This window comes from Labrus mixtus, chromosome 13 (assembly GCF_963584025.1).
Source record: "Labrus mixtus chromosome 13, fLabMix1.1, whole genome shotgun sequence".
Taxonomy (NCBI): domain Eukaryota; kingdom Metazoa; phylum Chordata; class Actinopteri; order Labriformes; family Labridae; genus Labrus; species Labrus mixtus.
The window spans coordinates 20,484,355-20,494,354 of NC_083624.1; the positions used below are offsets into that span (position 1 = coordinate 20,484,355).

The 10,000-nt window shown below is 46.7% G+C and overlaps 1 protein-coding gene and 1 long non-coding RNA gene across 3 annotated transcripts in view; one reads left to right on the forward strand and one right to left on the reverse strand.

The window, feature by feature from the left end:
• The window catches only part of zeb2a (zinc finger E-box binding homeobox 2a), a 45,898-nt gene that overhangs the window by 5,698 nt on the left and 30,200 nt on the right, over positions 1–10,000 (forward strand). The gene's annotated exons all lie outside the window — the stretch shown is intronic.
• On the reverse strand, positions 1,938–2,259 carry LOC132987203 (uncharacterized). The gene is made up of 3 exons (XR_009675590.1): positions 2,098–2,259; positions 2,015–2,052; positions 1,938–1,984 (listed from the first exon to the last, which is right to left on the reverse strand). It is a non-coding gene; the product is annotated as an uncharacterized LOC132987203 (long non-coding RNA).

Below are 10,000 nucleotides of genomic sequence, written 5' to 3' on the forward strand. Positions count from 1 at the left end.
GTTAAGTTGCCGTGAGGCTGAACAGACGATTCACAGCGAGGTCACAGAGAGAGGACGCAGAAAACATGAAAACACACGTCAGGACCCACAGCTACACATACAACAAAAAAAACTACAACTCCACAGTACACAAAACTACTTCTATAAAACTAAATGTTTGTATATTGGAATGTTTCCATTTTTGGAGTTTGCTTGAGTGTGACGGACACATTTCAAATCCTGCACGTGTCAGCATGAGAGTAGGTGAACAGGTCACCAGGTGAACAGGTGAACGCGAGTTCAGGTGTAATCTGAATGGTCAGAAACATTCAAATCTGTTGAGGTTCACAGTTATTCTCTGCACTCTGTCCCGTTCTCTTTGACCCAACCCTAACAGGAATGGTTCACTTGATTGGCTGAGCTCCTGCGGCAAGGTCACACATACACACACACGGAACAATCGATAACGGATGGCTGGATTAAGGTGTCAGGACATCTGTGTGTGTGCAGGCTGCCAGAGTATGCTTAAATGGATAAACCCCCCTGAACACCCCCTTTACCTCTGTCCGACAGCTTCAGGCCTTTGCCCCTTTAAAAAACAGGCAGGTTCATTAAGAATTCTGTTTTCCCAGCAGTCACTGAACCTCTCATAGCAGCATTGAATGTGTACAGGTGTGCCCAGGTGTGTACAGGTCTGGGCAGTTAGAAAACACTCCCCTAAATGGTGCATTCAAAGAGACTCAGACTTCTGAGGCTTCAGTTAAATAAGTTGATAAAGGTCTCTGACTCACGATGAGCTTTCTGTCAGAGCTGAAGTTTGTTTTGTTTATATTCAAGTTCACGTTGCACTTGAACGCACTGCCGTATCTTACTAAACTTCCCAGAGTTCACTGACTTCACCTCGGGTGTTCAGGAGGATCTTGCTCCTCGCAGTGAGACCTCCTCAGGCCAGATCACATCAGATCAGCTGGCCGCCCTGAGACCACTCCACATCCTGGTCACTGATCCACCAATTAGAGTAATGAGTGTTAGGAGTGTGCTCAGTGCGAGCCTGCCGCCTCAGGGGGAGTCCTGCTGAACTGACCTCTGAGTGTGAGGTATCTGAACTGACATCCTGTCAGAGCTGCTCCTCACTGTCTGCTCTGAGGGGAACTTCTTCACCTCTGAGCCTGCCGTGAGGCCGCCACCCGGGCTGCAGCGTGACCACCAAGTCACTACGTCAATGAGTCAGAGACACAGAACCTGAATCAAAGAGACAAGGAAACCTGAAGCACAGAGACACTGACCTGAAACTAGGAGACATGGGACCTGAAATACAGAGACATGGGACCTGAAACACAGAGACATGGGACCTGAAACACAGAGACACGGGACCTGAATCACAGAGACATGGGGTCTGAAACACAGAGACATGGGGTCTGAAACTCAAAGACATGGGGTCTGAAACACAGAGACATGGGACCTGAAACACAGAGACATGGGGCCTGAAACACAGAGACATGAGACCTGAAACACAGAGACATGGGACCTGAAACTCAAAGACATGGGACCCAAAACTCAGAGACATGGGACCCAAAACTCAGAGACATGGGGCCTGAAACACAGAGACATGAGACCTGAAAGTCAGAGACATGGGACCTGAAACTCAAAGACATCGGACCCAAAACTCAGAGACATGAGACCTGAAAGTCAGAGACATGGGACCTGAAACACAGAAACACGGGACCTGAATCACAGAGACACAGGACCTGAATCACAGAGACACAGGACCTGAATCACAGAGACATGGGACCTGAAACACAGAGACACAGGACCTGAATCACAGAGACATGGGACCTGAAACACAGAGACACGGGACCTGGATCACATAGACATGGGACCTGAAACACAGAGACACGGGACCTGAATCACAGAGACACAGGACCTGAATCATAGAGACACGGGACCTGAAACACAGAGACCTGAAACACAGAGACACTGGACCTGAAACACAGAGACACTGGACCTGAAACACAGAGACCTGAAACACAGAGACCTGAAACACAGAGACACTGGACCTGAAACACAGAGACACTGGACCTGAAACACAGAGACCTGAAACACAGAGACCTGAAACACAGAGACCTGAAACACAGAGACACAGGACCAATCAGGTCAAACCGTTATTTTTTAAGATCGCCTCCTCTGACTGATTGGTGTTTCAGATGGGCGGGGCTTTGATGATGTCAGAGGTAGAATTGTCTTCACACTCTCAGGTTTGATTGACAGCTGCAGACTGATGGAGGTTATGGCTGTTGGCCATCTTTGTTGAGCTAAACGGGCGTGAAGGCAGTTTTGTTTGATTGGAAACAATACTGTGTGTGAGTTTGTGTGTGTTTGTGTGTGTGAGTTTGTGTGTGTTTGTGTGTGTGTGTGTGTGTGTGTGTATGTGCGTGTGTGTGTATATGTGTGATGTGTGTGTGTGCATGTGTTTGTCTATGTGTGTGTGTGCATGTATTTGTGTCTGTGTGCACGTGTGTGTGTGTGTGTGTGTGTGTGTGCATGTATTTGTGTGCGTGTATGCCTGTGTGTGTGTGTATGTGTTTGTGTGTCTGTGTTTGTGTGTGGTATGTGTGGTGTGTGTGTGCATGTGTGTCTGTGTGTGTCTGTCTTTGTGTGTGTATATGTGTGTGTGTGTGTGTGTGTGTGTGCATGTGTGTCTGTGTGTGTCTGTCTTTGTGTGTGTGTGTGCATGTGTGTCTGTCTTTGTGTGTGTATATGTGTGTGTGTGTGTGTGTGTTTGTTTGTGTGAAGGAGTCTGAAGGGGAGAATCTCTTTAACATATTTTATTTATTCATTTAAGTTCAGATACATTTTCTTTGACCTGCTCCTGGTGTCTGTCCGACTCCTTCAGACCTGCACCACCGATCCCATAATGCATTGGTTGGTTCCCACGGTGACAAGCTTCTTCAGTGGCCCACCTTTCATAGGAGCGACTGTGAGAAGTCTCGTGCACTGCCTCAGAGCTGCACAGCCGTGTTTGCTGTGGGATTACCAGACTTTGGTTTTAATGTTGGGGGGGGGTTAAAGGTAGCCATGGGGAGGACCCCCTGTGGGCCAGGAATGCCGGTCAGGTCAGGGGGGGAGAGCACGGGGGAGGCAGGGGGGGACACTCTGGGATGGGGCAGGTGCTTTTGTGAGTCCTGTCAGCCATCAAAGAAACAGGCCGAGCTGAAAAGGTTAGCAGAGGAGAATAATCCCCCCCCCTCAGATATCCCCCCCACCCAGCACCGACAGACGCTCCATTCTGTTGCTTTTGTCCTCATGATTTATTACAGCTGAACACTGAGATGTTCACACACATGTGTCACAATGCACCGTCCTCCTCCTCAAACTGACTGAAAGTAAAAAAATAAGTACAACATGCACCAACTTAAAAGGGAAGTCAAAAGTTCTCAATCCTCCTCAGACGTACTGAAGCGTTCCCTTAGGGTAGACAGAACTCTAAAATACACTCACTTAAAAAAACAACTTAAAATAAACTATGTATGGGGTGTAGTGGTGCCTGAAGAAGTGGGTGTACTCTACATTTATCCCTAAATGTAATTTCTGTAAGTGTCCCGCCCAGCAGAGGATAAACAATATAGACTAAAACACCTCAGTTTGTCCTCAGTGTGTTTAAAAACGCTGACATGCTAAGTCATTGTTTGTCCTCTAACATGCTAAGTCATGGTTTGTCTTCAGTGTGTTAAAAAACTCTGACATGCTAAGTCATGGTTTGTCCTCATTGTGTTTATAAACTCTGACATGCTAAGTCATGGTTTGTCCTCAGTGTGTTTGTAAATTCTGACATGCTAAGTCATGGTTTGTCCTCTATCATCATGGTTTGTCCTCAGTGTGTTTAAAAACTCTGACATACTAACTAAGCAGCCACATTATTGTTTAATGATAATTTATTGATCAAAGGTAATTTATTGATCAGCAGCTGAAACCTGATGGACTCTGTGAAATCAAAGATGGTTTTCTGAGACGGATGCGCCACTCCTCTGTGTTTTTACTTGACTTTAAGGAGGATGATGATAATGAGGGTGTACCTCTGTGGGGATGTTGGGGGGATAGTGGTGAGCTTGGCGGGGGGATGTACAGGTTGCGTCATGGGACCCGAGGTGTCCTCTTTTGTGCGGCCTGTCAAACGTGGTTAACATGCGGCCATTTATCTCCTGACCCCCCACCACCACCACCTCCACCACCCCCTCCTTCCCCCCGGGTTCACAATGGTCTGGGTGAGCCGGGGCCGATGGCGTGGAGAAGAAGGGGAGGCGGGAGTGAGGGTGAATCAGGGGCTTTAGTTGTTCCCCCCTCCCTCCTCTCTTTCTCTCTTCGTCCCACTCACTCCCTTTCCCTCCCTCCATCTTGTTGTCTCTGACCCCTCCTCCCCCCTGTCATTGCCCCCAGGCCGCTCCTCGCCGCGCTGCAACGTTTTTTTGACAAGGTGCTTCAGAATGTCGCCCACCACCACCAGACACGTTGGACCTTGTGAATGTGTCAGACTGAGCGTGCCCAGGAGCATCACCGCCGAAACAATGAGGAGGATTGTTGGTTCCCACAGCCCCCCCCCCCCGTGTGTGGCCTTAAACAGTAACAGTCCTACCTGATGATACAGCTCAGTTCAACATGCGGCTCGTCCTCACACTTTATCAGAGTATCACAGACACATACTGCTGATGTGGATCAATTACTTCATTAATAACTCATCAGTGAACAGACACAGAGTTTATTCTGACATGTGTAACATCTGCAGTCACACAGGGGCGGTCGGTCGTCTCTCCACCGGGAAGTTGGGGGTTCGATCCCCAGATCCTGCTGCCACATGTTCCGATGTGTGCTTGTGCAAAACATTTGCTCCCGCTGCTTCATTGGTGGTGTATGAATGTTTATGAATGGGATTAGTTACTTCTGATGGTCACTTTACATAGCAACTGCTGCCATCAGTTTGTGAATGTGTAGGTGTGATCTGCGGTGTAAAAGCGCTATACAAGCTCAAGTCCATTTACCATTCACACATGGCCGCCTGTAATAACAATAAACTTCAATCATTATTATTACTGTGTATATTAGGAGCTGTTGTCTTTTAGGTGGTGTTTGGTGGTGTTGGTGGTGTTTGGTGTTGTTTGTTGGTGTTTGGTGTTGGTGTTTGGTGTTGGTGGTGTGTGGTGTTGTTTGTTGGTGTTTGGTGGTGTTGGTGGTGTTTGGTGTTGGTGGTGTGTGGTGTGTGGTGTTTGGTTTTTGGTGTTCAGTGGTGTATGTTGGTGTTGGTGGTGTTCGGTGGTGTTTGTTGGTGTTTGATGTTGATGGTGTTTGTTGGTCTTTGGTGGTTAGTGGTGTTTGTTGTTGTTTTGATGTTGATGGTGTTTGGTGTTGTTTGGTCTTTGGTGGTGATGGTGATGGTGGTGTTTGGTGTTGGTGGTTTTGGTGGTGTTTGGTTGTGTTTGGTTTTTGTTGTTTTGATGTTGGTGGTGTTTGGTGTTGATGGTGTTGGTGGTGTTTGGTGTTGGTGGTGTTTGGTGTTTGGTGTTGGTGGTGTTTGGTCTTGTTTGTTGGTGTTTGGTGTTGGTGGTGTGTGGTGTTTGGTTTTTGGTGTTTAGTGGGGTATGGTGGTGTTTGTTGGTGTTTGGTGTTGGTGGTGTTTGGTGTTGTTTGGTGGTGTTTGTTGGTGTTTGATGTTGATGGTGTTTGGTGGTTAGTGGTGTTTGTTGTTGTTTTGATGTTGATGGTGTTTGGTGTTGTTTGGTCTTTGGTGGTGATGGTGGTGTTTGGTGTTGGTGCTGTTTGGTGTTGGTGGTTTTGGTGGTGTTTGGTTGTGTTTGGTTTTTGTTGTTTTGATGTTGGTGGTGTTTGGTGTTGATGGTGTTGGTGGTGTTTTGTGTTGGTGGTGTTAGTGGTGTTTGTTGTTGGTGGTGTTGGTGGTGGTGTTAGATGTTAGATGTTGGTGGTGTTTGGTGTTGGTGGTGTGGGTGGTGTTTGATGTTGGCGGTGTTTGGTGTTGGTGATGTTGGTGGTGTTGGTGGTGTTTGATGTTGGTAGTGTTGGTGGTGTTTGGTGTTGGTGGTGTTTGGTGTTGGTGATGTTGGTGGTGTTTGGTGTTGTTACATGTTGATGGTGTTGGTGGTGTTTGGTGTTGGTGGTGTTTGATGTTGGTAGTGTTGGTGGTGTTTGGTGTTGGTGGTGTTTGATGTTGGTGGTGTTTGGTGTTTGGTGTTTGATGTTGGTGGTGTTTGATGTTGGTGATGTTGGTGGTGTTTGGTGTTGGTGGTGTTTGATGTTGGTGGTGTTTGATGTTGGTGGTGTTGGTGGTGTTTGGTGTTGGTGGTGTTTGATGTTGGTGGTGTTTGGTGTTGGTAGTGTTGGTGGTGTTTGGTGTTGGTGATGTTGGTGGTGTTTGGTGTTGGTGATGTTGGTGGTTTTGGTGGTGTTTGGTGTTGGTGGTGTTTGATGTTGGTGGTGTTTGGTGTTGGTGGTGTTTGGTGTTGGTGGTGTTGGTGGTGTTTGATGTTGGTGGTGTTGGTGGTGTTTGGTGTTGGGGGTGTTTGGTGTTGGTTGGTGGTGTCAGAGTGGAGATGTTGGATTAGGATAGAGATAAATCTCTCTTTGATTTCTGGATGAAATGATTAAATCCTGCTCTGGCTGTAAATCTACAGAGACGTGCTCAGGTTTTGTTCCTCCTGAATGGACTTTTATTGTGTCGCCTCAGATGGCGAGCGGCACAGAGCCCCACTCCCGCCCCCCCTCTGCCTGCAGCACCTGCCAACAGGGAGGTATGCATTCAACCCCCTTCCTAACAGGATTATCCTGCTCTGTAATTGATTCATTTGCAGAGAGTGGAGGCGACAGAGCTCTGAGCGCGCTCAGTTTAGGTAACAGGCGACTCCATGTGTCAATTTTATTACATCAGACGAGATGAACCTGAAAGGACGGCTTTGTGTCCAATCAGAGGGAGCAGTGAATGGAGGTCAATGTGTGTGTGTGTGTGTGTGTGTGTGTGTGTGTGTGTGTGTGTGTGTGTGTGTGTGTGTGTGTGTGTGTGTGTGTGTGTGAGATCGATGTGACACAGATGAATACTGTCACAGTCTGGATCAGTTCACACAGAATGAAGCAGAGATGATGATGATGATGTGACAGGAGGTATCCGGGTCGATCGATGACTCGCTCTGAAAAATGGGGTCAGTCGGGGTCAAACATGGAGGTTAAACATCTTTACATGTTCCTGTTACCCAGCTAACACGCTAAACAGAGCTAAAATGCTACACAGAGCTAACTAGCTCAACAGCGCTAACACGCTACACAGCGTTAACACGCTACAAAGCGCTAACACACTACACAGAGCTAAAACAGCTCATACTCAGAACAACAGGAAGCTCTTTAACGTTAAAGTTGCTGTTTGTGACATGATTTCCTTTACATTTCTTTACATTTAACATGCTTATCATGTCACTGATAATATGAGACTGAATGTTCCTCTACATCCATGTGAGTCTGTCAGCGCTCTGCTTCATTTTATAGGTTTTTAAAACACTTTCAGGTCTAAATCAAACAACCAATCAGTGTCGTCATCATCATCATCATCCAGCTTCTACAGTATGTGCTGACACTTCAACCTGCACTGGCTCATTCAGAATAATCCCAGTGTTCCCAGTACTTCACTGACTGCTACCACAAGCTAACTGTTTAGCTCATCACTATTAGAACTGATTGTAAGTTTGAGGTAAAATGTTACATCTTACAGTGTGTTGGAACATCACAAGAGCGTTGATTCAAATCTCAACACTCAGAGGCTCGTCAATAAACGGCTCGCCATGATCTGAATAAAGTTTTTCTCAGGTGTTGACACAGGTCAAAGGTCAACATTTCAATCATGATGTGGATATTATTAATGCACTACTATCTGCACTTTGTAAAAGAAGCTAACGAGCTAAGGAGCTCTGCTGAGGGAGGAGAGAGAGAGCCCCCCTCTTCATTGTTCCTCGTCTGTCTACGAGAGAGACATAGAGCACATTTGAAACGTTGTGAAAAAACTTGAGTGTTGCTCTGCGTACCTCGCAGGCAGTTAGGACAATCCAATAGAAAAGGATTGAAACAAGCTGATTTTGTCAATTATGCTCGCTCGCCATGTTAGGACAAGGTGTGAGCGACCTCATGCTGAGTCATGGCAGCCTCCATGCTAACACTTGAGCATGTGCTAGTCTGTATTAAAGATAACTTCATGCTAACACTGAGCACATTAAAATAATGCTACATGCGTGATTAAATGTTAGCAGAAAAATTAAAGTAAATGAAATTAAAATAGAATTCAGTCTAAAGACAGTTAACCTAATGCGGAACTTTAAGCTAACAACTTTGAATAAACTTTAGTGCTAAACTGTAGCAGGTAGTGTGGTAAGTCCCCCCTCCCCTTCAAAGGTCCAGACCTTTAATGAGTCTGGGAAAAGAAAGTGCCCCTCTACCGCCCTCCTCCCCCTTCTGGGGCACATCGAGGTGACCCAGTGGAAGTCGCCTCCGGGGTGATGATGGCTGTGAGGTCGGGGGGAACAGCGTCTTTGTCCCACACTTCTCTCCCGTTGGCTAACAGAGCTTCAGCAGAGTTACACTTCAAGCTGTCGGCCATGGTTGTTTGAGGATGATGGGTGGCTGGACCCCGATGGGGGTTTTGTTTCTCTCTGAGTCTGAACTAAAGAGAAACCAGGATCAATAAACAACAATGATCATTAACTCTTTAATAACTGTTTTAGAGCTTTTAGTTTGAGATTTGAAAAACGAAATGAAACAACATGATTCCAATTCCTGTTTGAAACCATGGCAACAAAAGTAGAAGTCCAAGACACATGATATTAGAAGTAGGAGTGAGGAGGAAGGAGAGGAGGATGGAGTGAGGATGAAGGAGTAAAGATGAAGGAGTGAGGAGGAAGGAGTGAGGATGAAGGAGTGAGGAGGAAGGAGTGAGGATGAAAGAGTGAGGAGGAAGGAGTAAAGATGAAGGAGTGAGGATGAAGGAGTGAGGATGAAGGAGTGAGGATGAAGGAGTGAGGAGGAAGGAGTGAAGATGAAGGAGTGAGGAGGAAGGAGTGAGGATGAAGGAGTGAGGAGGAAGGAGTAAAGATGAAGGAGTGAGGATGAAGGATGAAGGAGTGAGGATGAAGGAGTGAAGAGGAAGGAGTAAAGATGAAGGAGTGAGGATGAAGGATGAAGGAGTGAGGATGAAGGAGTGAAGATGAAGGAGTGAGGATGAAGGATGAAGGAGTGAGGATGAAGGAGTAAAGATGAAGGAGTGAGGATGAAGGAGTGAGGAGGAAGGAGTGAGGATGAAGGAGTGAGGAGGAAGGAGTGAGGATGAAGGAGTGAGGAGGAAGGAGTAAAGATGAAGGAGTGAGGATGAAGGATGAAGGAGTGAGGATGAAGGAGTGAAGAGGAAGGAGTAAAGATGAAGGAGTGAGGATGAAGGAGTGAGGATGAAGGAGTGAAGATGAAGGAGTGAGGATGAAGGATTGAGGATGAAGGAGTGAAGAGGAAGGATGAAGGAGTGAGGAAGAAGATAAGATGGCTTCACCTCCTCATTGCTGCTTGTCCTCCTCGTCGCTCCTCGAATCTGGGTTAAATGCAAATCGTTCGATGCGTCGACAGACTTAATTACCAACGAGTCTGTGTGAACGTGCAGCAGACCAGAAGAGATCCAATGAGACCTGGATCAGTCCTGGGGGGGAGGGGGTGACCATAACAACAACACAAACAAAGGATCGGGGGGGGGGGGGGCGAACTCATCTACCCGTCTCTAACTACAGACACACACACATGCACACACCCACACACACGCATGCACACACACACACACACACACACACACACACACACACACACACACACACACAAACAAACTCACCCTGCCCGTTCAGAATCATTTCCTTTTTTAAATAATGAAATTAAACAGTCTATAAATAAATGTTGCGTTTCTTGGTACTAATTCTTCTTCTCTTTTCTGCCTTGGTTCATC